Here is a 25,539-nt window from a genome sequence, read left to right as displayed (position 1 = left end):
TCCCGCTCTGTTTCAAGACAAGTTACTGCTCTTCAAGATGTTTGAGGGCACGGTTGATCAAAGGGGCCCGTGTTCAAGTACTCTGCGGAAATACACATACTGTTCGGTGCTTCGTCAGTTTTATCAATGAATTAAAAGTTCTGATAAGCTATTCTTGACACTACCTTTAGAAAAAAAAATTTGTTCTCCCTTATTATCTATGTTATTTAGCTCTTCTTTTGTATTACATGTGTGTGTAACCATATCTTATTCTCTTGTGGGCTGAGGGTTTTGAACTAAATTCTTTTATTGTCAAGGAATTTTTTACTCTTTCTCTTTGTAGCTCCTGTAGCTTTTTCTGGTGGAGTTCTTGATCTTGAGAATACTGTGACCATGTTTGTAATTTAGGAGAGAAACTGGGGCACTGATGTGGAAGAGGGTTTTTGGGGGGAAACTGGAGGTAGCAGACGAGGAGCCAGGCAGAGGTTGTGGAGAAGGAAAAGGAGGCGACCCCTCAGCACAGAGAATTGCCTGGATGCAGGGTGGGAAGGAGGAGCCAGGATTTTGTTGGGCTCCTACTGCTGGGAGATGACAGTGCCGTTGTCCAAGGCTTAAAAGTAGGATATCATGAGTATGGTGTCCTCACACTTGACTGTGACCAAATTGTTGCTAATTTGACTTGTCTCCCCAAAAAGGGCAGGACCATGTCTGCTTGCTATCAATTCTTCCCTCTGAGCCTGGTACAGTGGTTTCTGGTATATAGTCAGAGTTGCAAGAAGAAATTTCATAAATGAATGAAATACTGCCATTGAGGTGGCTGAGGAGCCACTGGTGAAAGTGTCCAAGGGGCAGGGGCCAATGCAGGCCAGAGAGGAGTCAGGACAGTGCGTCCTGGGTGAAAGAAAGTGCCAGTTGAAGCACGGGCTGAAAGCAGGGGACTGATGAGAGAAAGGGATCAGGCTGGAATTGTTGGAAGGCCCTGCAGTGCTGCCCTTTGTGCAAGGGACTCAAGTCTGCCTCTGGGCCCTGGCATCCGTGAACCGTGATGAAGAGAGCTGAGAATCTCTCTTATTTCATCGGGCATTTTGGTTGTCTGTCATTCAGAGCTTGGACCCAACCGCTGTCTGCTGTCTATTCCATCCTTATCCCTTCATCAACGATTTCCCTCCTTCTCCACAAGTCTTCTCCAGGTTAGTTTTTCTCTCCCTGTACTTTGTTTCCTCTTGGATGTTTATCCTCCAGTACATAAGGCAGGGTGTGGGCTGCCCACTGGCCCCCACCGGTCACCCATGGGGTTGTGAGGCAGTTCTTTCCTCTCTGTGCCTCCCATCCAGCATCTGCAGTGTAACAAGACCTAGCTTCCTCTGTCATGCTGTCTTTACGTAGGCTCCTATTTCTATAGAGATGAAACTATTATTAAATAGCAGTAAAGGTTTGTTACCATCTTAATCCAACATTCTGTGTCACTTCATATGATACTGCTTCTGAATGCTGCCATCTCCTTAGAATTACTTAGGTGGAGGTGGGCTGTTGTAGAACAGAAAAAACTCGGCCTTGGGAAGATGCCCTGAGTACTAGGAGCAGGCATTAGCTCCCTCTGCATTCTGACAGTCACCACCGCCCCGGCATGCCTGCGGCTTGACAGACACTTGTTGAATAAATGAATGAAAGCCACGTTCTACCTAGTTAATATGCATTCAGTGATAAGGTGTAAGAAGTGAAGAGAATTCTTATTAAGATTGATTTTCTTGGATCGGGGTAAAGGGACATCCTACAGATAGTCACAGGTCAGAGCCCCAAGGGCTATGCAGCCTGAGGCCTGGAGGGGGCAGCTGGGAAGGGTGGGGAGCCCAGACTCCAGAAATGCGCCTGCTGGGTTTTCAGGAAGGACCCTCTGGAGGACCCTTCTTGGACGAGCCTTTGAGAAACCGTAATGCTGGGATTAAGGTACCTCTCCTACTGAGGTATTTGGATGCAACTGGTTTTGAATGTGTAATTAGTGAAAAGTAACCTGGAAATTTGGGAGTGTAGTGTACTATGAAAATCTTTAAAATGAAGCTGCCTTACTGGCTGTGGAGAGCAGTTATGGGTCAGCTTGGGAGCTGGAGAGAGCAGATGCTGGGGTGGGGAAACCCAAGCACCAGGAAAATGCTCCGTGGAGCTGAGCTTCCTCTCTGTGGACCCCTCTGCGGGCTGCAGTTTGCTGTGAACTGCCTGACGCCTGTGTGGAAATCATGCACGTATAGGTATATGCATTTGGAGGGCGGGTTAGGAGACTGTGGTCAAGGAAGGACCAGGTTCTGCCACAGCCTGATGAAATTCTGCAAGATGAGGCCACCCCTTTTATCAGTCTCATGCCAGAAACCCACATTCTTGGGGTGATTTTCCCCAATATTTCTTAAATCTCCTACTTTATTTCTTCAAGGCTCTTGCCCATGTGTCTGTCCTCTACTCCTTTCTGGCTCCCCAGGGGCTGCGATTCCTCGGTGATCTCCCCAGTCACTAACCCGTTCTCTGTCCACTGGCTTCCTCCCTGTTGGATCTGGACGTGCTCAAACCCCTTCCACACTGTGTGGGGCTGGGAAGGTGTATCCCTCTCTCCTGCTCCTGTAGCTGCCCCTCTCTCTCTTTCTTCCCTTCCCAGCCCGGCTTCTGGAAAAATGTGCATACATCTGTTCTCTCTACTTGCCTCTTATTCCATTCAGTGGATTCAATCTGTTTTCCACCTCTTTCCTCAGAATCTTCTCCCTCCAAGGTCATCATTTTGCCAAATCCAGTTCCAATGGACCACTTCCAGGCTTCCCTAACTTGTCCTTTCTGGGGTATTTCACACCTGCAGTTTCTCCTCCCTGATGCTTTGTCCTCCTCAACCCCCTAAGGAGGGTGAATATGTAATTTATCTTCCAAACTGGGCCACTGTTTAAGGTGAAAGGGAACAATTAATTATTATGCCAGGCTAACTGTCACAAACCAAGACTCCCAGACACTCAGGCCCGTGGTCTCCCTGCATCTCCCTTCTCTGGCTGCTCATCCCCAGACTCCCTTACGGGATCCTTTTCCTCCGTCTACTCCCTACATGTGTGCTGGGCCCTTCTCTGCTGTCAGGATACACCATCTCCCTGCCTCATCTCATCCACCTGTGACTCGATCCCCATCCGTCTGCAATGCCCTGATTGCTATGCTCCATGTATAAACCCAGCTGCTGGCCAGAAGTCTAACTGAATGTCCTAGAGGCAGCCGCCGCCTACGACTGATACCAGAACTCCTTACCATCAACCCCAAACATGCTCTCTTCCTGCAGTGAGTGGTAAATGGGGAGTATGGAGAGGTCTTGTGTAGGTGAGGGAGGTATGATTGCCTGGGTGCAAAGCCACAGCCTATCCATGTGTATTAGGGTCACTATCTTACTTCTCCAAGCCTCAGTTTCCTCACCTGTAACATAGAGATAAAAGCACCTACCTCATGAGTTGATTGTGAGGATTGAATGAGCACAATAACGACAATGGCAGGTATTTATAGAGTGCCATAGGAGTTCCCACATACTGTTTCACCCAATCCTCACAGCAGCCTAGTGACGTAAGTGCCATTATTATGCCTCTTTATGGATGAGGAACCTAAGGTGCAGAAAGGTTAAGTAACTTCTGAGGACATGCAGAACTGGGGTTCAAATTCAGCAAGCCTGGCTCTGAGAACATTCTTCCCAAGCACCTCAGTGCTCTGTGTGCAAAGTGCTCAGAACAGTATCCAGCAAGTAAGTGCTCAACAAATTATTTCCACCCTCTATCTAGTCAACTGGACCTTCTACCCTGGAGGAGGCCTATTTTCCTTATCCTTCCTCACTTTACGTCTATCAAGTCCTGTCAACTATACCTTATAATGCTAGGTGTGTTCTGGAGTTTACTTATTTAATTATTTTTTTGTATTCCTATTTCACTGCCCAAGGTATCTTGATACTGAGAAGTCAACTACTAGAGTACCAGATGTGACTGGAAAGGCCCAGATCTCCACCTCCAGTTTGAGGCTTTTCCTGCCAAACTCCTGCCTGCTGGCTTCTTGGAACCTTGCTGTGTTGCCATGACAACAAGTCCGGGCCTGCCTGCTGAGGAGAAGAGAGTACCTGGAGCAGAGATGAACGCTCCCAGCTGAGGCTACCTGACCAACCAGGGTGCAGCCAAACCAGCAGCGGACCACGGACACAGGAGTGGAGCTGGCCAAGACCGGAAGAACCACCTAGCTGAGCCCAGACAAAGCTGCTGACCTGCAGGAAGGTAAGCTAAATAAATGGTTATTTTCAGTCACTTAATTTTAGAATGGTTCACTATGCAGGAAAAGCTAACTGATGTGCTTAGGTATTGTATTAGTCAACTCAGGCTGTCAGAACAAGATCCCACAGAATGGGTGGCTTAAACAACCCAGATTTATTTTCTCATAGTTCTACAGGCTCAAAGTCTGAGATCCAGGTGCCAACAGAGTTGATTTCCGGTGAGACCACCCTCCCTGCCTTCGAGATGGCACTTCTCACCGTGTCCTCACGTGACCTGTGCGAGCTCAGAGAGGGAGAGAACTCTCTGTTGTCTCTTTTTTGTAAGGACACCAGTCCTCTCAGATCAGGACCTCGCCCTTATTACCTCATTTAACCTTAATGACCTCCTAAAAGGCCCTGTCTCCATACACAGTCCACATTAGGGATTAGAGCTTCAACATATGAATTTGGGGGGACACGGTTCAGTCCATGACAGGTGTCAGTCATCAAGGGGAAGTAGAAGCCTCGAGAGCTGCTGAGGTCACTTAAAGGAGGAGTGTGAGGGCAGGGGAGCCCCACAAGCCAAGGACGAAGTCAGGGTAACAGCAGCATTCTTGGGGCTGACAGATGAGGAGGAGTCTGAGGGGAGGACGGAGGAAGAAAGACAGAGGGAGCACCAGGAGAACTGAGGGAGAGGCAAGGAGGCGCGGCCGCCGAGCCTCCACGGCTTCACCAAGGGCAGTCGGCAAAGGCCAGGGCTGAGAAGTGCCCACCAGGCTTGGCCAGGGCCCCGGTGATCCTAACAAATGCCAGAACTATGGTAGAGCCAGAAGCCACCTCACAGTGGACTGAGATCAGGAAAGGAGGAGGCTGATAGAGCATGTTTCTGAGAAGTTCGGATGAGAAGGGACAAGAGAAATTGGAACAAAGAATCAAGAAGAGACTTTTAAGATGGGAGGGACTTGTGCATCTTTACTGGCTGAGAGGAATGAGCTAGAAGCAGGGAGAGGTTCAAAATGACAGAAGAAGGTTTAGAGGAAGCAGAGGAGGAGGTGACAATAACTAGTCTCTGTCAGCATTTGCTATGCACCAGGCCTGTGCCAACCTCTGTGTGTGGCTTATCTCATTTAACCCTCCCATCAACTCTATGAGGGGAAAGCAAATATTATCCCATTTCACTGATGAGGAAACTGAGGCACTGAGGAGCTTAAGAAATCTGCACAAGATCATACAGCCAGTAAATGATAGAAATGGGATTTATGTCATCTGGCCACTTATTAAAAGGGCACCTGGCATGCAGACTCCATAGGCTGGGGATTTGACCTGGATTTTGGCATGCTTCTAGAACTAACAGGAAAGCAGTGGGGATGGCGACAGGGGGATCAGTAGGGAGCAACAATTTGTGGGGATCATGTGATCCCAGCTAAAGAAATGAATGTGGGGGGACACAGTTCTTTTTTCTAGCGGTAGGTGACAAGGAGCTAAGCATCAGGCCTGGGGTCAGAAGGGAGCAGAGGAAGAGGTGGAAGACGAGACCTGGGGCTGCTCCATGTGCTGGCAGGTGGGGCTGGATGGGGAGTCTGAGTCTGTCAGCGACAGAATTTCCCCAGCAGCACCCCAGGGCCGGGAGAGGGGAGGAGAGCACACAGCACCTGCACCAAGGGGGGAGGCTTGCCTGCCGAGCAGCTGCCATCAAAGGATGGGACAAAGGGCAATGGGTGTCAGGGAGAGTCCGCGGTTCTTGGCTCTGGCGGCATCTGAAGCTGAAAAAGGCATGAGCCCCATTCCACCCCAATTGTACCTGATCTCCGGAACGGGGGCCGGGCTCTGCTATGTGTTTACAGTCCCCAAGAAGCATGGAGTTCAAGCTGAGTCCAGGAAATACAAAGGGCTGATAGGCTGGGTATGAAAAAACAGAAGGAGGGAGCAGGGGCGGGTGGGTGCTGGTGCAGGGCACTGAGGAAGGTGGAAATGGAGGCCTGAGCCTGGGCAGGGTGGAAGGGCACCTCATGTCCACGCTGTCCTGCACCTTGGAGAGCTGGGAGAGGGTGAATGAAGGTGGGGAGGTTTTCATACCTCTTCCACACCCTTATACCTGCAGCTCAAACTGAATGGAATTGTCTCAGAACTTCCCCTTCATCCTTAGAATGGAGACCTCTGAGGGGCTGGTTTAGGGGAGGCAGGAGGACCTGCCTGAATGGAATTTCCTTCCCCTATGACCTGCACAGCCCAGAAGACCCACCCAGGAGTGACATTGGGTGGGTTACCTGTAGGTCTGGGGATGTGCCATGGCTGAGGGACTCTTCAGGGAAAGGAATATTAGGGAATGGACTAGGATGACTGAAGTTGGGGGAAAAGTGTGTTAATTTTCTCCAGCCAATGTTTATCAAGCTCCTAATAACTTGTTCAGGCACTCTCTGAACTAGAAAGGTAATGTGATGTTGTGTGGCATTTCCCAAAGGACATTCTCTGGGATGGCAACAGTGTTCCATTAAAAAAAAAAAAAGGTGTGGGGATCCCAAATACAAACAAGTTTGGGAAACATTGGGTTAGAGAGAGTCAAATGGATTTACTAACTGCAGGACTTTTCAGGGCCTTTAATCTGTCAACATGCTCCAAGACTCTCCAAAAGTAGAGGTGAATATAAAATACTTCCCTGGCATGCTTGGCCCCAGGTCTCTTTCATTCCGCAAACCTAGAGGAACAAAAGATCCATGGAATGTGCTTTGAGAAGGGTAACATGGTGGTAAAGAGCTCAGTTTTGAAGTCACAAGACCTCGCTTGCAACACAGGCTCTGCTTATGTGCATTTTCATCTCTGTAAACTGGAGACTAGTGTCTCAGGCAGTTGGTCAGGATTAAATAACACCTGTAAGGCACTGAGTGAAGTGCTTGGCACTCAGAACCACTCATTAACAGGGCCCTGGCCGGAGATCCTTGTGTCTGCTCTAAAATCCTATGACAAGTTGGCCTGAAAAACCCTGTCGGGGACCCAGGGGTCAAAGATTCTGTCTTCTATCCAGTTGCTTAGATGCAAGGCTCAAATGGCTTTCAAAGCCTGTGACATGACCTGTGACATGACCGGTGAAAGGACAGTTGTGGGGGGCGGGGGTGGGGAGTGGAGGTGCTTCCGTTCCCATTCCTGCCTGCAAGGAGGCTCAAGGAATCCAGGGCTAGTGGGCTGGTTTGGCTCCTCAGAGAGGGTGATAACAGGGAGGGGATTGGCGAGCCAGTCACCCCTGCCCCCAAGGCCCTAGGATTGTGACAGTCTGAGCAGGCACAGGAAACTTCCCTGGGCCAGGCCGGCGCTGAGCAGCTGTGGGGCTTGGCGCTGCCCCAGAGTCATCCTTCCGGAGGTGGGCGCTGTGAGGAAGAGGTCACCGGGGAAGCTCTGCAGCCCCTGCTTCTGGCTGATGCCAGTGCCTCTGGACAATGTGGGGGTGGGGGGATTTCTCTCCCCAAGTGTGACTGGGAAAAAATTGCCTCACCTCCCAAGCACTCTGTCCTATGTCTTTGGGGGCATGGAAAAGTGGAAACAGATGGTGGTGCCATAGCGGGGAGGGCTCTGAACTGGGAGACACTAAATGAGGACTGGGTCCCCACCCTGGGACTGGGGCTCTGCTCCAGAAATCCTGGGGAATATGGTCTGCTTCTCACGGCTCCAGACCCAACTGTCCCCTCTGGCCCTTACCACTAACCCCATGGCTTTCATGACACAGAAAAGACCCAACTATAAGCTTGACGTCTTGGTGTCCACCTTCACATATATTGTAATGTCTCTCCATTCTCCTAACCCCAGGGTTTGGGAAGAAGATGGTTGCCAGGGGACCCCTGCCAGTTACGGTGATCCCTGTTTTACAAGACTCAGAGGATTTGAGCCCATAATGTTCAACACCAAGCCTCTCTTAGGAGGGATGTACAGGGTCCCCAGTTTAAACTTCCTGGTTCATTGTGGGGGGTGGGGGGGAAGGGGGTATACACAAATTAGAAAACATCTCTGATGGAAGGAATGCTAATCCTGCTTTTGTCTTTCTTAAGAAAAAAAAATAGCAGAGCTTTGTTGCATGGAGTTCTGTTGACTGCCTCTAACCAGGACCTAATGGTTCAACAGTTTTGTCCAAGAGCGTGCCCCATCACTACCAGACAATTCAGACAGGCCTCCCTCCTCTGGCTTCTGGCCTGCCCTCCAGCACTCCCCTTGTCTCTTTTTCTAGCCAGGGTAGGGCCCCTGGGGCTCATGGCCTTGGGCCCAAAGCTCGTCTCACCTCCTTTCTTGGCAGCTGCTGGACATCTCTGAGTTTCTGGCCAAGTACAAGTCTTTTTTGCCTGCCCAAGGGAGAGTTTTGATTGGCTTCAGCTGGGATGACCTCATCCTCTCCAGAATTTGGGGGTGTTCCCATTTTCCATGGCACCACCTTCACACAAGGAGTTCCCTTTTGGCCATCTTTTCTCTAGAGGCTGCCCCGGCCCCAACTTGCCAGAGCTTTGGAATCCCCCAGCCCCACTTGGGAAGGCAAGTATGTGCCCTGGGCTCTTGTTCTCTCTCCCGCTGGGCACTTCTGGGCCATCCTGGCTGTCCCTGTCCCCCATTTGCCCTGCCCCTCCTGCACACTGATGGTTCCCTCTGCCCTCAGGTTCTGCCCCTGCCCTCCGCAATCCTCTGCTCAATTTCCAGGGCTCTCAGGAAATTTGTTTGAAAGAATCATAATCGCCCCTGTGTCAGCCCTGCTTTTACATTATCTCATTTAATCTTCACAATAACCCCATGATATAAGCATTCCCCACTTTACAAATGAAGAAATGGAGACTTGCAGAGCTTGTGTAACCTGCTGAAGATGAGCAACTAGTATGGAGGGAGTTGAGACCCGGACCCCAGCAAGTCTGGCTCCAAAGCCGCAGCTCAGTATTTGTCACACGGAGAAAAGCTGCTGGCTGCACCCATGTGTGTGATGCTGCCAGCCACACAGCTGGCTCCCCTGGAAGGATCAACAACAAATCCCAGTAGCTCAACCTTGAAAATACCTCTAAAATCTGACCACTTCTACCATAGCCTCTCAGCTGAGCCACCCCACCTCCCACCTACATCTAAGGGGACTCCTGCTCTGCCTTCACCCTCCCCAGTCATTCTCCATACAGCAGCCAGAGTGATTCTTTCAAGTGTTCCATCTGTCATGTCTCTCCTGGGCTCAGAGCCCTCCAGTAGCTCCCATGTCATTCAGGGTCAAGGCCAAAGTCCCTATAGTGGCCTAGGAGGCTCTCCATATCTGCAATCCCATTAACTCCCCTCCCATGACCTCTGATTTTCCTTCTTACTGTTCTCCCCACTCTGCTCCAGTTACACCAGCATCCTTGCTAGTCCTTGAACACACAGAGCAAGCTTCTGCTTCAGGTCCTTTGCACTTGCTGTTCCTGCTGCCTGAAAGTCTCTTCCCCAGATAGCTTCATGATTTGATCCCTCACCTCCAGGTTTTGCACAGATGTCACCTTTTCAGTGAGTCTTTCCTTATTCACTTTATCCCCTCTGTTCTGCTCCTAAACCCTCTTCACTTCCTTTTTTCCTTCCCATAGTAGTATCACCAAGTGACATTATTTTGTTGATTTATTAGGTAATTGTCTGTCCCCCTGCTAAAATGTATGCTTCATGAGTTAAAGGATTTTTCTGTTTTGTTTTTTTCACTGCTGTATTTCCATTTTCTGGAACAGTACTTGGCACATAGTTGATTCTCAATAAATCTTTGTGGAAGGAAAGGAGGGAGAAAGATGTTGTCAGCTAATTTTCAGTTGTGCCAAACCGAAGGGACTCTGGGCAGGTCTCTGAGCATCCTGGCCAGGCCTTGGGACAGCCGCAGCTTAGGGTCCATCCCCCAGACAGAAGAGGCCTTTGGCCTCTTAGTGCCTCCTCCTTGACGTTGACTTGAGGCCAGTCCTCAGGTGGACTCCTGGGGAGCAGATTCTGAGATGGAGCTTAGCATGCAGGAGGTTTAGGAGCGTGTGCTCTTAGGAGCAACACCTGAGAAGTGGAGGGGAAGGGAACTGGGGACCACGGGGAAGCTGAACACGATTTAGGCCTGAAAACAAACTCAGCTGACCTGAGGAGAACTCCGGAGCTGAATCAGCCCTTCAGAGTCTCTCCACATTAGGCTGACACTCCAGGCCTGTACACCCCGGCTTCAGCCAGTCACTGGCGGTGTGGCCTCGGGCGTGGTGAGGTTGCAGTTGGAGCTGCTGTGTGAGGTGACATGAAGGGGGAAGGATGGGGAGGTCTGGCTTCAGAGCCTGCAGCAGCCTTCCTGGAGCCTGTGTCAGCCCTGACCCCGATCTCGGCCGTGTGGCTCTCAATACACAGATGTGGAGGAAGGAGAGGATGCTGGGTCAGCCCATCTGGATATTTTAAATGATTTTCAGTCAAAGAGACAGCATCATTATCATCAGTAAACAGACACCCAAATGGCACCCCTCATCTTCAACTAGCTCAGCACTGAGCCCCGAAGAGTGATTTTAAACATCCCTGCCTGCTTCAGAGAAGTGGAAGGCATGAGGGGAAGTGTCATGCCACTTCTGAAGTTGAAGGTGAACAAGTGCATACGTACTAGTTGTGGGGGCCGACCTGCTGGGCCTTGGTATGCTATAAAACCTGTGCGTGTGTGTTTTAATATGCCATGCATATACTTAAAAGTTCATTGCAGGCCTTTATATAATCAGTGTGATATGTATCTTCTGTAGGGAGGGCCTGGAAAAAAATTTTACTCTTTTGAATACTTGTAATTTATAGTTACTATGGCATTGCTTTTATGGTATATTCTTGGCCATATCTGTGATTCATTTGTTCAGGAACCTCGCATTGTAGCAGAATTCCTTTTGGAAGCTTTTCTGTTTCTCCTTGACATGCTGGAGTTCATCATTTTTTCTCCTCTTTGCTCCTACAGCTTGTGTTGTTAATTTTGTATTTTAACAATATCTATCACAACTAGAAGCTTTTTTTGGGGAGGGGGAATTGTAAAAGTGATACATGCTTATTTTTTAAATTTTGAAAAAGACAGCACAATTTAAAAAGAAAACAAAATCTTCCAGAATCAAAACCTCTTAGACTAAATTTCCTTGTCTATTTTTTTAAATATGAGCATAAATAAGTAGTGTACACATGAGAGGAACAGGTGAGACTAAGAGATCTGTGTGGCAAAACTAGGATATGTCTAGGCCTGTGCAGAGAAATGGTGGGCAGACTGCCAGAAGCTAATGCCACAGAAGGAGAAAGGAACTTTCTGGGTGAAAGCTCATCTCATGGGGAGAGAAGGTCAGGCAAGGGCCTTTGTTTCAGTGAGACAGCCTTAGTTCTTAGAGGGAGGTGCATCTGAGTATAACGTAACTCAGCCTCTGAACTCAGAACCCATGGAATTGGGTCCAAGTTGTATGTGTGTGCACATGCATGCAAAGGAGGTCCTAGGCAGCCATGCCAGATACTGCAGAGCTGTCTCACTAAAAGTGCTATGAGACACTGGGGCTCGGACAGCCCAGCTTTATGACCTCCTGGTAGCGTGACACTGACAGAAGAGAGGAGCACTCTGGGACATCACCCCAGGTCTAGAACCTGCTTCATTACCAGCTACGGGTGCCCAGCAGGTGCAGCGCAGTGTACACAAGAACTGAATCGGGAAGAGGAGGAAAACAATCATGCAACTCACATGTTGGTAGCACTGCCTGGACTTAGGCATCTTCCCATGTAAGTCACCTGTGGGAAACATCTAGAAATACTTGGGAAGAACTCGCAGAGGCAGTTGAGCACAAGAACACACAAAACTCAGAGGACTTTTACTGTGACAAGTTGCTCTGTGACTCTAGCGGGACAGTGAGGTGCCCCACAGTAGAGTTATGTCCTTTTTAACTTTACTCCCCATCACCTAGCTCACTGCCTGGCGTATAGTAAGAGCTCAGTACATGACATTTTTGCTGACTAAATACAATCTCCTTTTTGATAACCTGATTTATGACATGGTTTCCAGGAACATATTATGGTAACAAGTGGGACACCCTGTATAGAAAAATGAAGTTGGAATGCTAGTCACAAATTTGACATCAGTGAATCTTGGCACTCCCTTCCCCGGACCTTTTTGATTCCCTGCAACTCATGTGTGGAAAGAGGATTACAAAGATGCCAGAATTCTCGATCAACCCCTTTGAGCTCTGACATGCCTGTTCATTATTTCAATGGAATCACTGGGGTTAAAAAGAGCTCAGAACTATCCAGGCCACCTCCTCAGACGGACAGGAGCCTGGGGGCCTGGCCTTTCTGTTGTTAGTGAATTAGGGGATATTCACTGAGTGCCAACCATTTGTCTGGCACTGTGCTAGGTATCCTGGAGGTTCCTAGAGAAATAGAGATCTCAGTTCTTGCCCTCTGGGAATATCACTAGTTAGATTAACTGCTCAAGTACCTCTACTAGAGAGCTATTCAGGCAGAGTGCAGTCAGGAAGCCGCAGGTATAGGCGAAGTGGCCAGGAGGCTCTGGGAAGACAGAGACCCCATGGGTCAGAGGAAGGAGAGGACTTTGTGGAGAACGTGGGGACCCAGGGGCACGGAGGATGTACCATTGCAGGTGCTGAGAAGGAAGTCAGCTACCTGTGTTCCAATCCAGCTCTACCCCATCCAGCTCTGTGGCAGTAAGCTAGTTATTTCACCTCCCTAAATTCTGGCTAATAAAATAGTTCCTACTTTATGAGGTTGTTGAGTAAACAAAGACAATGTACACAAGATGCTTAATGTGGTGCCAGGTACGCATTCAACAAATATCAGCCACTGCTTTGGTTATCAGGAAGAATGGGTAGGATTTGCAGAGGTGGAGAGATTGGGACCTGAGTAAGCTTCTGGAGTTGTTCACTTTAACTGAACAGGCATTTATTAAGCACCTAGTATGTGCCAGGCATTTCTAGGCTCCTGCGTGGTGGACACAGGGACCCCTCCCTCAAAGAGCTGACAGGCAAGTGGGAGTAAAACAAACGGGTGATATTCGCTACAACAAAGCAGGGACTGGATGGGGAGCTGTAGGCTCAGGCAGGGGGTCACTGGGCCACAACTCCAGGGAGACAGAGAGCCCTTTCCTGGAAGTCCATCTCAGCTGCAATCTGTGTGTGAGCAGGAATTAGCCAGTGGGTAGAACAGGGGTGGAAAGGAGAGGAAAGGGAGTGTCTTGGGCAGAAGAACATTTCAAACATCTGGAAAATCCAGTCCATTCGAGCCCCTATTAGTCTATTCATTGTGTTTGTATCCAGTTAGATGGGGAGGGGGTGGAACTGGTCATAAGGCTCTGTGTGAAGGCAAGGGGGATCCCTGAATGGGAGTGCCGTAAACTCTGCTGTGCTTTCAAAGGATAACCCCAGTGCTCAATGGGAGGGGACACGCCAGAGCAGACCATGACATTTGTAGTTGTCCAGGTGAGAGACTGGGGTGGCCTCAACTAGGGTGGTAGCAGTGAGAATGGTGACAAGGGGAGAGAGTCCAGATTTACTTAAGAACACAAGTGACAGGAGCCAGTCCTCATCCTCAGGGACTCATACTTCCATTGTATTTATATTAGACATGTGAGAGACAGGCACAAACAGACCACACAATATGTGAAGCCATGGAGGTACATGTGGGTGCCGGAGCCGTACAGAGGAGGGCTCAGCACAGGCTGGCACATAGGGCCAGGCCACAGCTAGAGGCTCCCTGCTAGGGTGTTGGTGGTAGGCTGGGAGTGACTAGGCAGGGCATGGATTTACACCTGTCCTCAGGCCGCAGCAGGGTCATGCCTGATGATGTAGCCTTCTTGGGGCCCCAAGAAGGAAGGAGGTGGTGGAGTACACAAGAAAGCAGTTGCCTGCAGGGTTGTTGGGAATGGGGTGGGTGGGGGTGCAGGAGCCCAAAAGGCAGATGTGCTGGTCTGCACCTAGGGGAGAAGGTCAAGAGGAATGAGTGGGAGAAACTCACAGGAAGTGACTTGGCTGATGGAGGGAAGAAAGCCATCCCAGCTCAGGGGATGAGAGTGAGGTAGTGACCCTGTTAAGACCAGGTGGCTGGAACCAGAGAAATTTGGCACCCAGTGCAGTGAGGTCATTACAAAGGCTACTCTTTCCAAGTGCCTGCTGTGACCAGGCCTGAAGCTGAGTGACATGCGGACATCATGTTAATTCATCCTCAGGAACACCCATGTCCATGTTATTCTCCATTTTACGGATGGGGACACTGTGGTTCAAAGAGGCCAAGACAGACTGTGACATTTGTGATTGTCCAGGTGAGTGACTGGGATGGCCTCAACTAGGGTGGTGGCAGTGAGAATGGTGACAAGGGTACAGAGTCAAGATTTACTTAAGAGCAAAAGTGACAGGAGCCAGTGATGTGAAGCCATTAATTCAACACATGTCTTGAGAACCAATTGTGTGAGTTAGGGTGAAATATCAAGTACGTGCATGTGTGTAGAAGACACAGGACAGTGCTAGGGACAGAGCAAACATTTTCCAAGTGTTTCCTGTTATTATCATGTACCAGATACAGTGTCAGACCCTGGAGATACTGTGGTTGACAAAACATGACCTCCATGTACCTTAGCACCCTGTGAGAGAGACCTCGTGAAACAAAGAAAGATGCAAGTAAGCTTATCACAGAGACTGCAGGAAGAGCCCCGAAGGAGAACGGGCTGTGTGATGACGGCCCCAGTCCGACCCCAAGACCCAGACCACTGGATCCCAAGGACCAGGGCGTCAGCGGCCAGGGACCCAGGCTCTCCAGCCAGCTCTGACACAGTACGAGGCATGGCAGCGCCTCCAGGCCAGGGGCTCCTTATGGGAAAAAGCAGACAGGCTGGAGCAGTGGTTTTCAAACTAGGTTTTAGCGGAGGAACCCTTTATTCAAACACGACCTTAAGTGGAAGCCAAATACAATGAGCGAACAAAAACCAGCTCAGCTGCTCTGACTGAGCAGGACTGACCTCACCTCATTCGCCTTTCCCTCCCCTTCCTCACCTGCCCAGGAGGACCGTCACAGAATTCCCCATCAGAAAACCCCAGGATCGTAATAGGACTTGACTTCATAGGGACTTAGAGCTACACGCATTATGTCTGCTATCTCATTTAATTTTCCCAACCTTACAAAGTAATCGTTTTTTCAGTGAGGAATCTGAGGTATAGAAGGGTTTATAATGTTGATCAATCAATAGCTGATTGTTGATGGTGGTCTGGCCCCTGCTCAGCTGTCCAGCCTCATCACTCCCGCCGCCTCGCTGTCCGTGACGTGCATGCACTCCAACAACACCTTCTTTTACTTCATCCCAAGTACCCATTCTCATCCTGGCCTCGGCACCTGCTCTTCCAGTTCTTCTCCTAGTACTTTAGTGGCTTGTTGCTGCTCTAACAAATTATCACAAACTTAGTAGTGTAACACAACACAAATTTGTTGTCTCACACTTCTGGGAGTCAGAAGTCCAAAATGGGTCTGCAGGGCTTCCTCCTTTTGGAAGCACTAGGGGAGAACAGTTTCCTCGCCTCTTGCAGTTTCTAGAGGCTTTGCTGGCTCCACGGCACCTTCCGGCGATGTCATCACTCCAGCCTCTGCTTCCATCGTCACATTCCATTCTCTGCCTCTGATCTCCCTGCCTCCTTTTTATAAGGGCTCCTGTGATTACACTGGGTTACCCAGATAATCAGGGAGAATCTCCCATCTCTGGATCCTTCACTGAATCACAGCTTTCTTGTCTTGTAAGGTAACAGATTCATGGATTCTGTTAATTCATGGGGATTAGGACATGGACGTCTTTGGGGGCATTATTCAGCCTGTCACACCATGTAACTCCACACTCATTATTCAGATCTGAGCCTGAAGGTCATGTTCTCAAGGAAGCTATCCCCAGCCCTCTGGGGATGGGTCTCACGGCAGCTGTTCCTCACAGTGCTTGTCACAGTCACACTTCAGCATTTGTTTGGCTATTATTTGATTAATGCCATGACTCTAAATAAACTTCAAGAGTGTGAGGAGCCGCTTTGCTTTTCCATTTGTATTTTCAACAGAGTCTGGCTCAGTTAACATTTGCTAAATAAATGGATGAAAAATAAATGAACTTGCCTGGGGTCACAGCAACAAGTAACAGAGGCAGGATTTGAACTTGGGCAGTGGGTTTAAAGAATCCTATCCTCTTAGCCTTACAGCAGACTGGTTCTCACAGACCTGCAGTAGCTCAGGTGCAGGGGGCACATTTAAAGCTCCTCCAGGACATCCAGCAGGTAGACGGTCAGTTGGCCAGCCTGTGCTTGAACACTTGCAGGGCCCATCAGTCTGATATCCTGTGATACATACAGGGCACGGTTCATGGCGTGAGGGTGGGGCAAGGGGTTCTGTAAACCTTGGCCCTGTGGGACTTGGGACAGGGGATGGCTGGGGCTGGTTAGGCAGCATGGTGGGAGGTGGCAAGAGGCTCAGGGAGGATGGGCCCTCCAGGGGAGCTGGGGGGGACCCACAGCGGGGGAGGAGACAGCCATGGGCTGCGCCTCAGGCACACCCACGTTGAGAAGCTGGGAGCAGGCATGCCAGCCAGGAAACGGGCTGTCAGAAACTCTGAGATGCGGGGAAGTGCAGTGTCATGGAAACCGGAGAACCAGCGAGCACCGAGTCCATCCCAAAAAGGCGGCTGTGGGAGCCTCAGGTGGGCGTGGGAGGCCTGGGGCCACCTGTCCTCCCTGGAAGGCCAGCTCTTCCACCTTCAGCAGGGTGATTTCAGCAACCTGCATGGGAGGTGAGGCGAGGCTGAGTGGGTGCTCTAGGATTTCAGAGGAAACGGGCAGAGCCCATACATTTCCGGATCTGGCAGAAAGAAAGGAGGATGGTTGCTAGGAGGGGTGGCTTGGACTAGCGGAGCCACCTGTGGGTTTGCAGGGGCTGGGAAAGAGCCTGTGGAGAAACAAGAAGGAGGGCACATGGTGGGCGTGCACCCGGCGGGACCCGGGGAGCTCAAGGATGAGTCAGCACCCACGTGGTCAGTCAGTGAGCTGCGGCCCCGCGCTGGACGCCAGAGACCAGCTTGTGGCTGTGGCCGTCCTCGGGCTGGGTATCGCAGCTGCTCTCTCCCTCCAAGTTCACATTGGGGTTGCTTTGGAGAGGACCCTGGCAACCTGGGGCTCAGGCCACTGAATGCAGAAGCACAGCACAGCCTCCTGCCTAGAGCCAAATGCTCCCAGGGCTCTAGGAGACCTCAGAGGGTTCTCAGCTCTGGGCTGGGAGCCCGAGTGAAGCTACTGAGGAGGGTCTGGGTCAGGGAGAAGGGCCTCTCCTGCCCTACATCTCCAAAAGGTTCCAGAACTGCTTTCTAGACCCAAGGGATTTGACAACCATAGTTTGAAGATATGAGTCCAATTTTGTGCTTTGGACTCCTTGACAGGATGATGGAGCCTATGGACCTTTCCTCAGAATAAATGTATAAAATAAAATACTCGAATTACCAACGAAGCCAATTATATTTGAAAGCAGTTATCACAGTATATTTTTTAAACCAAACTTCTAGTATCACAATATATGTGCTTCTTTATCAAATGCATTAAAGAATAAGATTTAGCAATAAGCTATGATTTTAGAGTAGTGATGAGCATAAATGACATTTACAGATGACTGCGAAACCCTAATATGATATGAAAATACCTGTGATTTCTTGTGGTGACAAAGTTATAGATCCCATTACTACTGTGGTCACTGCCTACAGTCACAGTGGAAGGAAATGCTTAGTTACAGGTAGAGGTTAATGAAAATAAAGATGTAATTTTTACCCATCCAAGTTATTGGACCCCAGCCCCACCCCCACCCCTGAACTCAATCCTTGACCTTTGAGATGTTAAGAGCTTCTGTTTGGTAGCAAGAGCTAAAATCCCCAGTGTTAGGCTGGAGAAAGGAAAAACAAGGACATGCAAACAGAACAGAGAGATGCCATAGGGAGAGAACAGACCAGACCCCAAGGTCCGTGCCTTATATGGAAAGGGGGCAGCTCTCCCTGAATTCCATCCTGATGTGCCAACTAAGACCCAGATGTCAGCCTCCTCCCTCTTGGAAGGAAAAGAGTTTCTAGTTGTCTATTATGTCACCCTTAGCCAATCATACCTCTCCACGCCCCCTAGGATAGCTTGCCCACTCCTCCCCCTCCTAATCTCTTATAAGCCCCCCACCTCCCCAACCGGGTGTGACTTCTCTGGCCTGTGACAAGAAAGCCACAGAACCTCACCCGGGGGTATTTAAATAAATTACCTGGCCCTTTGTTGCCTCTCTTTGCCTGCTTATTCCGGCTAGAATTTATCTTACACCCAGTGCCTACAGAGACCAGATAGGTGGCATCATGGAGGCGAGCAGTAGGGAATGGTCATGGACTTGGTGCTCCAGAGAGGGAGAGCACCATTGCTCAGCTCCGGGGACAGCAAGCCCAGTTTTGCCCAATCTTCACGTTTTTAACAGTTGCCAGAAACACCAATTAAATGTGAATTCTCCTAATTTTTAAGTGTTAACCAAAATATTCACATTTTAAAGGATACTTTGAGGGTGAAACATAATACAGCTGCTGGCCAGAAACAGCCTGGAGCCCCTGCTGGATGGGGTCTTTTATGGGGCCTATGCATCACCTTCCAGGTCTACAGTCTCCCACAGGAGGCCTGTTGGATCATATGTAACCCACAGCTCTGGTCTAAAAATGTACTAGGCAATAACCCAAATCTGCATTAAAACTAGCAATTGTCAACTATGCCACCTCATGGGCTCTGCTTCACCCCACTCCACTGCTGCCCTGGGGGCTGACGCGGTCAGGGCCCTGTCTCCACATGCATTGTTCCAGGAGGGGAGCAGGATCAGAGCCAGAAGCCCTGAGTTTCAGCCTTAGCTCTGCCACGTATCAAGCCACTGACCTTGAGAACTCGTGAATCTCTCTCAAGCCCTAGAGGGTCTCATCAACAAAATGGTTTAATGGGTTAATAGCATGTTCTAAGTTGCAGCATGCCATCCACATGCAAGGACTTTGGTTATTTCTGTCTAGTTTCTTTTTGGTCTCTGCTCCAGTCAGCTGGTCCCGCTGAGGTGAAGGTATAGGAAATGAGGGAAGCCATATTTGTCTTAAAATGCAACTTAAGGGACAATATCTGTTTAAGGCTTAAAGCAAGAGCATACACAAGCAACAGTCTGACTTAATCAAACAATGATCACTTAAAAGGATCCAGGGATTGGGCAGTTAATTCGTTTTGTTCTGGCAGCACTGAAATCTGGGTGTCTGGTAGATTTAAGAGGGGAAGGAGAGAAGCTGCAGACCTAGGGGACACTGGCTGTTTTCATTTTGCACACACTGTGTTAGGCCCAGATCCCAGGGGGTTCTCACTCTCATTTTCACATGGAGCAAACAGATGCTCTGAGCTGCTTAGTGGCAGGTTCTCAGGGGCTGGGCTGCTGGGGGAGCTGGGAAATGAGACTGGATAAGATCCCTAGCACCACACTGTCACATCAGAGCCTTTAAAAAAAAAAAAGAAAAAAGCATACCCTGTGGCTCCGTGGGAGTTCTGCCTGCATTTTCCCGGTAATTGCCTCGCCCCCGCCCTCTGTGAGCTGGGCTGTAGCAGGCGCTCAAGCTGGGGGTGGTGGCGAATGTCTGTCTCCTTCCCTGCAGTCAGCCAGGCAGAGGGCTGCGCGGGACTCAGGTTGGGGAGCCCCCACCTCCCAAAGGTGGGGGGATGAGAATGAATTAGGGTCCTGGGCAAGTGAGAGCCACCAGGAACTACCCACTGGGAAAACCAGGAGCCGTTGTCAGTAAATGAAACTGCTCAGAGGCTCCACAAGAGACAGATTCAGTAGGGACCGAGGGACCTTGTCCTGAAGCCAGACTGCTGGGTGAGTCCCAGCTATTCCCTTGTGTAAACTAGGGCAGATACTTAGGTCTCTCTATACCTTTGAGCATCTTATGTGCCCCATGGTTTATTGTGAAGATTAGTAAATTTATACAGGAAAAGTGTTTAGAATGGCCAAAAGGAAAAAACTGTTTTCTTCTATACTCACAGAATACTCCTGACACCAAATGTGTGGGGATTTTCCAACTATCTGAACAATTTTCCAACTATCTGGTAATTCTCCAATTGTCCAGATACCAACTAGGTGTCTTACAATTGTAAGGTGGTGATTACCTACCCTGAGGTAGTGCAGACCCCACAGATGGAGGCCTGAGTGCCAGAGGACTGCTCCTGCTGATGATGCCCGTCACAAAGCCCAGGTGGCTTCCTGTACCTCTAACCAACTGCCTAGAGGTTGGGGGCCCCCACAACCTGCTCCTCACATTCAAAATTTGCTATAATGGCTCACAGAACTCAGGGAAACACTTGTTTATGTTTACCAGTTTATGATACAGTAAAGGATATGGAGGAACAGCAGATGAAGAGATACACAGGGTGAGGTCTGGGAGAAGGGCTGCCGTGCCCTCCCAGGGCACCGCCCTCCCAGCACCTCTGTGTGCTCACCAACCGGCATGCTCTCTCGACCCTATTCTTTAGGGATTTTTATGGAGGCTTCATCATGTAGGCAGATTAATTATTCCAACTTCTAGCCCCTCTCTCTTCCCCAGGGGATGGAGGATGGGGCTGAAAGTTGCAGGCTTTTAATCCTGCTTGGTCTTTCAGGTGACCAGACGCCATCCAGGAACCCACTGGAGTCACCCCATTAGAAGAAAAGACACTTCTATCACCCAGGAAATTCCAAGGGACTTAGGCGCTCTGTGTAGGACACTCTTAGCCCCATCATTTAGGAAACTATAAGGGCTTTAGTTCTGTGTCAGGAGAACCAGGTTGAAGACCAAATGTTACAAAAGATGCTTCTAGCACCCCTATCACTCAGGAGATTGTAAGCGTTTCAGGAACTTTGTGCCAGGACCTGGGGACAGAGACCGATAGGTTTCTTATTATATCACAGGAGCACAGGACAGGTGCTCAACAAATGGGTGCTCTAACTGTCCTAAGAGAAGTATCCCTGGGTCTCTGATGAGGCCCAAGGAGACCTCCCTGCAATATTTGGGATATGCCTGTGTTCTTAGTACCCTCTTTGGAACGTGGTGAACCCCTAGTTGTCCATAAAGACCCAGCTCAAATGTCACCTCCTCTCTGAAGCCCTTTCTTCATGCTACTCATTAAGAGATTGCTTCATGCTACGCTCTATGCTGAGCACGTCACATATTGTCCCATGCAGGGGCAGATATTTAGGTTTTGTGGGGCCTGACACTTAAACTATTTAGGAGGACTTAAAATTTAAAAATAATACAAAACTATCTGATTTTATAAAGTTTATAAAACAAAAATGACCTTGTGAGCACAGAGCTAGAGCCTTGGAAGGAGCCTGAGCAAATGAGGGGCCTTGAAGCCTAAGCTTCAGTAACTTCATGGCAAAACTATCTTTAGTGTCATGTAACCCCCAGGGAAGTGGGTAAGTATTGTCCACCTAAGTACCTCCACACACAGGTGGGGAGAGGGAGACTCAGAGACAGGAAGTCCTTTGCTCAAGATCATGCCCTTGACCAGGACACTCCTTCCTGTTGTCCCTGATGGACGGAGACTGCCAGAGGCTCACTCCTCCACTTCAGGGCCCACCCTGTGAAAACATGGCCTTGGAATCACTAGGTGCCCATCTGTCTCTACTGTACTGCCAGCTTCCTTTGAGCTCAGAGACAGACCTCATTCATCTTTGCATCTGGGGTGGCCCATAGGAGGCACTCAATAAATATATGTTGAATAAATGTATGCACTCCACCTTCTTTGTTTTGTGCCCTTGGTCTCCACCAATTAATCTCCTTCGTGCTCCTGCTCATGGGTTCCCAGCCTGACCTGAATGTTTCAGAGAAAGTCGCTAGGGGACAGAAGGGAAAAATAGAAAGAAACCTTCCAACAGGACCTAAACAGGGCTGCAGAAGAGGATAGTCAGCTCATATATTCAACAACTATTGTTTAGGTGCTCTTCTAAGCACTAGGAGCTAGAAGTGAACAAAACAGACAAATGCCCCTGCCCCCAAGAAGCCTGCATGCTACTGAGGGGAAATAAGTCACAACAAAATAAATGATAATGTCATAGCCCGACAGAAGGTGGTAAGTGCTATGGGGTAACATAAAGCAGGAAAGGAGATCCATCTGCTGGGGCAAGTGGGTTTGTGAGAGGGCCTCACGGAGAAGGCGACATCTGAGAGAGGCCTGAAGACGGGGAGGGAGGGAGCATGAAGGCCTTCCAGGCAGAAGGCACTGCAAGCATCAAGGCCGAGGCAGGAGCACACTGACGAGTGACAGAAACAGCAAGAAGGCCTACTGTGAGTGAGGAGGAAATAGCAAGGGAGAGGGGTAGATGAGACAGGCCCTGTGGGCCACCGTGGAGAATTCCGACTTTATTCAGAGAGATGTGGGAGCCAGGCCATTAGAGGGTGGTGAGCAGGGGCACTTGATCCGCGTTGCATGTGCCGACCTGAGACTGAACTCTAGAAGGCCAACCTGGAACCAGGATGACAATGAGGGCTGTTGCAAGATTCGGCGGGGGAGATAGTTGCAAAGTGGACTAGGTGGGCAGCTGTGAAGAGGAAAGAAGTGGCCTATTTCCAGGTGACAAAGATGATGGGAAGTGGGAGGAAAAAGGGACAAGAGCTGGTGAGGGAGAGAAGGGAGTAAGAATGACCCCGCAGTCTCTGGCCTAAGTAGCTGGAAAGCTGGGAAAGCCCACTGGATAAGGTTAGGATTGGGGGTTTGGACATGGTAAGCCTGAGGTGTTTCTTGAAGTCAAGTAGGCAACTGGATACATGAGACTGGAGTCAGGGGAGAGGGCCAAGCTGGAGAAATTAAACTGAGAGCCGTCCACATTTGGTTGGTATTCCAGGCCACAAGACAGGAAGAGATCACCAAAGGACTCCAGACAGAGAACGGGCTGAGCACGGTCCCAGGGAAGCCGGGAGCGGGTGGTGTCCTGGAAGCCAAGGCAGTGTCCTCAGAAGGAGGGAGCGATCGCGTGGGTCCACCACTGATGGTGAAGGAGAGGAGAGGAGTGGTCACTGGACTGAACAGCAGGAAGATCTTTGTGTCCTGTCAATGGCAATCGCTGTGCAGTGGCGGGGATGGAAGACTGACTGGAGGGGGTCAGAGAGAGAAGCAGAGGAGAGGAACTCTGGGCCGCAGGTGAGGACCACTCTCCTGAGGAGGTGGCTAGGACGGGGACAAAAAGGGGATAAGAGTCGGTGGGAAGTGGGAACAAGAGAAGGTTTCTGATGCTGGGGAAATAACAGCATGTTTCCGTATCGATGGGAATGACTCAGTAGAAATGGCCAGTTGATGATGCAGGGGAGAAGCAGGGAATGGCGGGAGCTCTAGGCTGGAATGGGTGGAAGGCTGGGATCTAGGGCAGTGTGGGAGCATTGGCTTCAGACAGAAGCATCCAGGATGACAGGAAAGAGGAATGAGGCCCTAGGGGCTTGTACGACGTGCAGGAGGACAAGGTAACTGCAGCTGTCAGAAGAGACTGATGAGGGCTGGGGCAGAGGGCTGCTGGCTGACCACCGGCAGGTGGGTCAGTACGAGGGACAATAAGCAGGTGCTGGGTTCAGAGGATCTCAGTCCTGGTAGGAAGGAGAACTACTGGGGACTGTGGCAGACCACTAGCTGACCCCTCAAATCCATTCTCCCTCCTTCCGTAATGACAGTCTTGCTGTGCATACTCCTGGCTAGGGAAAAAACATATTTCTTCCTCCCTTGCAGCTAGGTGTAGCCATGTGACTGAGTACTGGCAGTGGAAGGTGACAGAAGTGAAGTATGCAAGTTCCACATCACTTGCATGGAAAGGAATCTGTTTGCCCTGCATCTGCACCCTTGTCCCTTTAAGGAACAGTGACATGTGGTGGTCCACCTTCAACCAGCACGAAGGGTAGGGCTACTTGCCTTTTTTGTGCCTCAGACCCCTTTGGCTGTCTAGAGAAGCCTATGGCCCTTGTCAGAATAAGGCCCTTAAATTTGTGGAATAACATTATAAGATTATAAAGGAAGAAAACAACCATATTGAAAAATAAAAATATTAAAGAACTACAATCTAATAGTATATATATACTTCCATATTAAGACATTAATGAACAACCTAGCAATGGATCTAATAACTACCCTGCTCTCAAAGTAAACAGTATTTCATCATATCTAAATGTGATATGAAAATAGCTGTGATTTCTGTTGGAGATAAGGTCTCAGGGACTACCAGTACTCCTGGGTTTGGGGCCTGTGGGCATATGGAAAGAAATGCTCATTTTCAGGTAGACCGGGAGAGAAATCAAGATGTAATGTTTCCCATGTGGGTTCAGAGACACCCCCCAAATTCTGGCCAACCTCTTTTTGATCCCAGGTTTAGGACATTTACCTTTGGAGTTGGTAGAATCACGAGATGGAAGAAAAATGCATTCATGAGATGCTGCAGGAGGCAGAGCCACTGGTTGGAGTGGAGCAGCCAGTCTGTTATGTGAGAGAGAATTAAAGTCCTGCCTCCTTTACACTATCATCTTTTGGGGTGTTCTCTGTTATAGCAACTGACTTGATATTCTCACAGAGAGGAGGACAGTGACCAAAGAGTTTTCAATCTGCAGTTGCATGGGCCAGTTGATTGCCGGGTCCCAAAGCAACGTGAAACCCAGCTGAGGCCTCTGGACTCCTCGGCCGGGGAACTCAGAGGCGAGTCCTTTTCATCCCACCTCCTAATGCCCAGACGTGGGCCTCCTCACGTCCCACCCCGGTCTGCGCCTCTGTGCAGTCCACCTGTTTCCTGTTCTTCTCATCCTGCCCGGCTGACAGAAGAGCGGTGGGCCTCCCCTCCCTCTGCCGTTCTGCTCAGGCGCAGACACACCCAGACGGACCGCAGGCAGTTCCCTGACTACACTTCGCAGGAATGTTAGTGGAGGACTTGGGTTGGCTGGGGCTGTGATTGCTGGCAAGGCCTCAAGACTCCGAGAGGGTCTGAACTGGGGTTGACCGTGCAGCTGGGCGCAGCAGAAATGCCCTTAAAAAGGGAAGGGAGAGAGATGCCAAGGAGAGCGACGATGCCTGTGCCAGCACGGAAATCTCAGGAGGTGGGCAAAGGGAACGAAGTCAGCGATCAGAAGGAGAGCTACTTCGGCCACCTACTAACTGCCAGGATGTTCTGGTGCTTTTCACATGGCCTCTTTTAGCCCTCATAAGAGCCCCGAGTTAGATTCTACCATCTTCATCCTACAACGCTGCCAACTGAGGCTTACGGTCACACAGCCAATGAACTAATAAGACTCAAACCTCCTCTTAATAATGAGAGGAGCC

The sequence above is a fragment of the Manis pentadactyla genome, chromosome 3, assembly GCF_030020395.1.
Source record: "Manis pentadactyla isolate mManPen7 chromosome 3, mManPen7.hap1, whole genome shotgun sequence".
NCBI lineage: Eukaryota > Metazoa > Chordata > Mammalia > Pholidota > Manidae > Manis > Manis pentadactyla.
Note: the sequence above shows the minus strand (reverse complement) of the source record.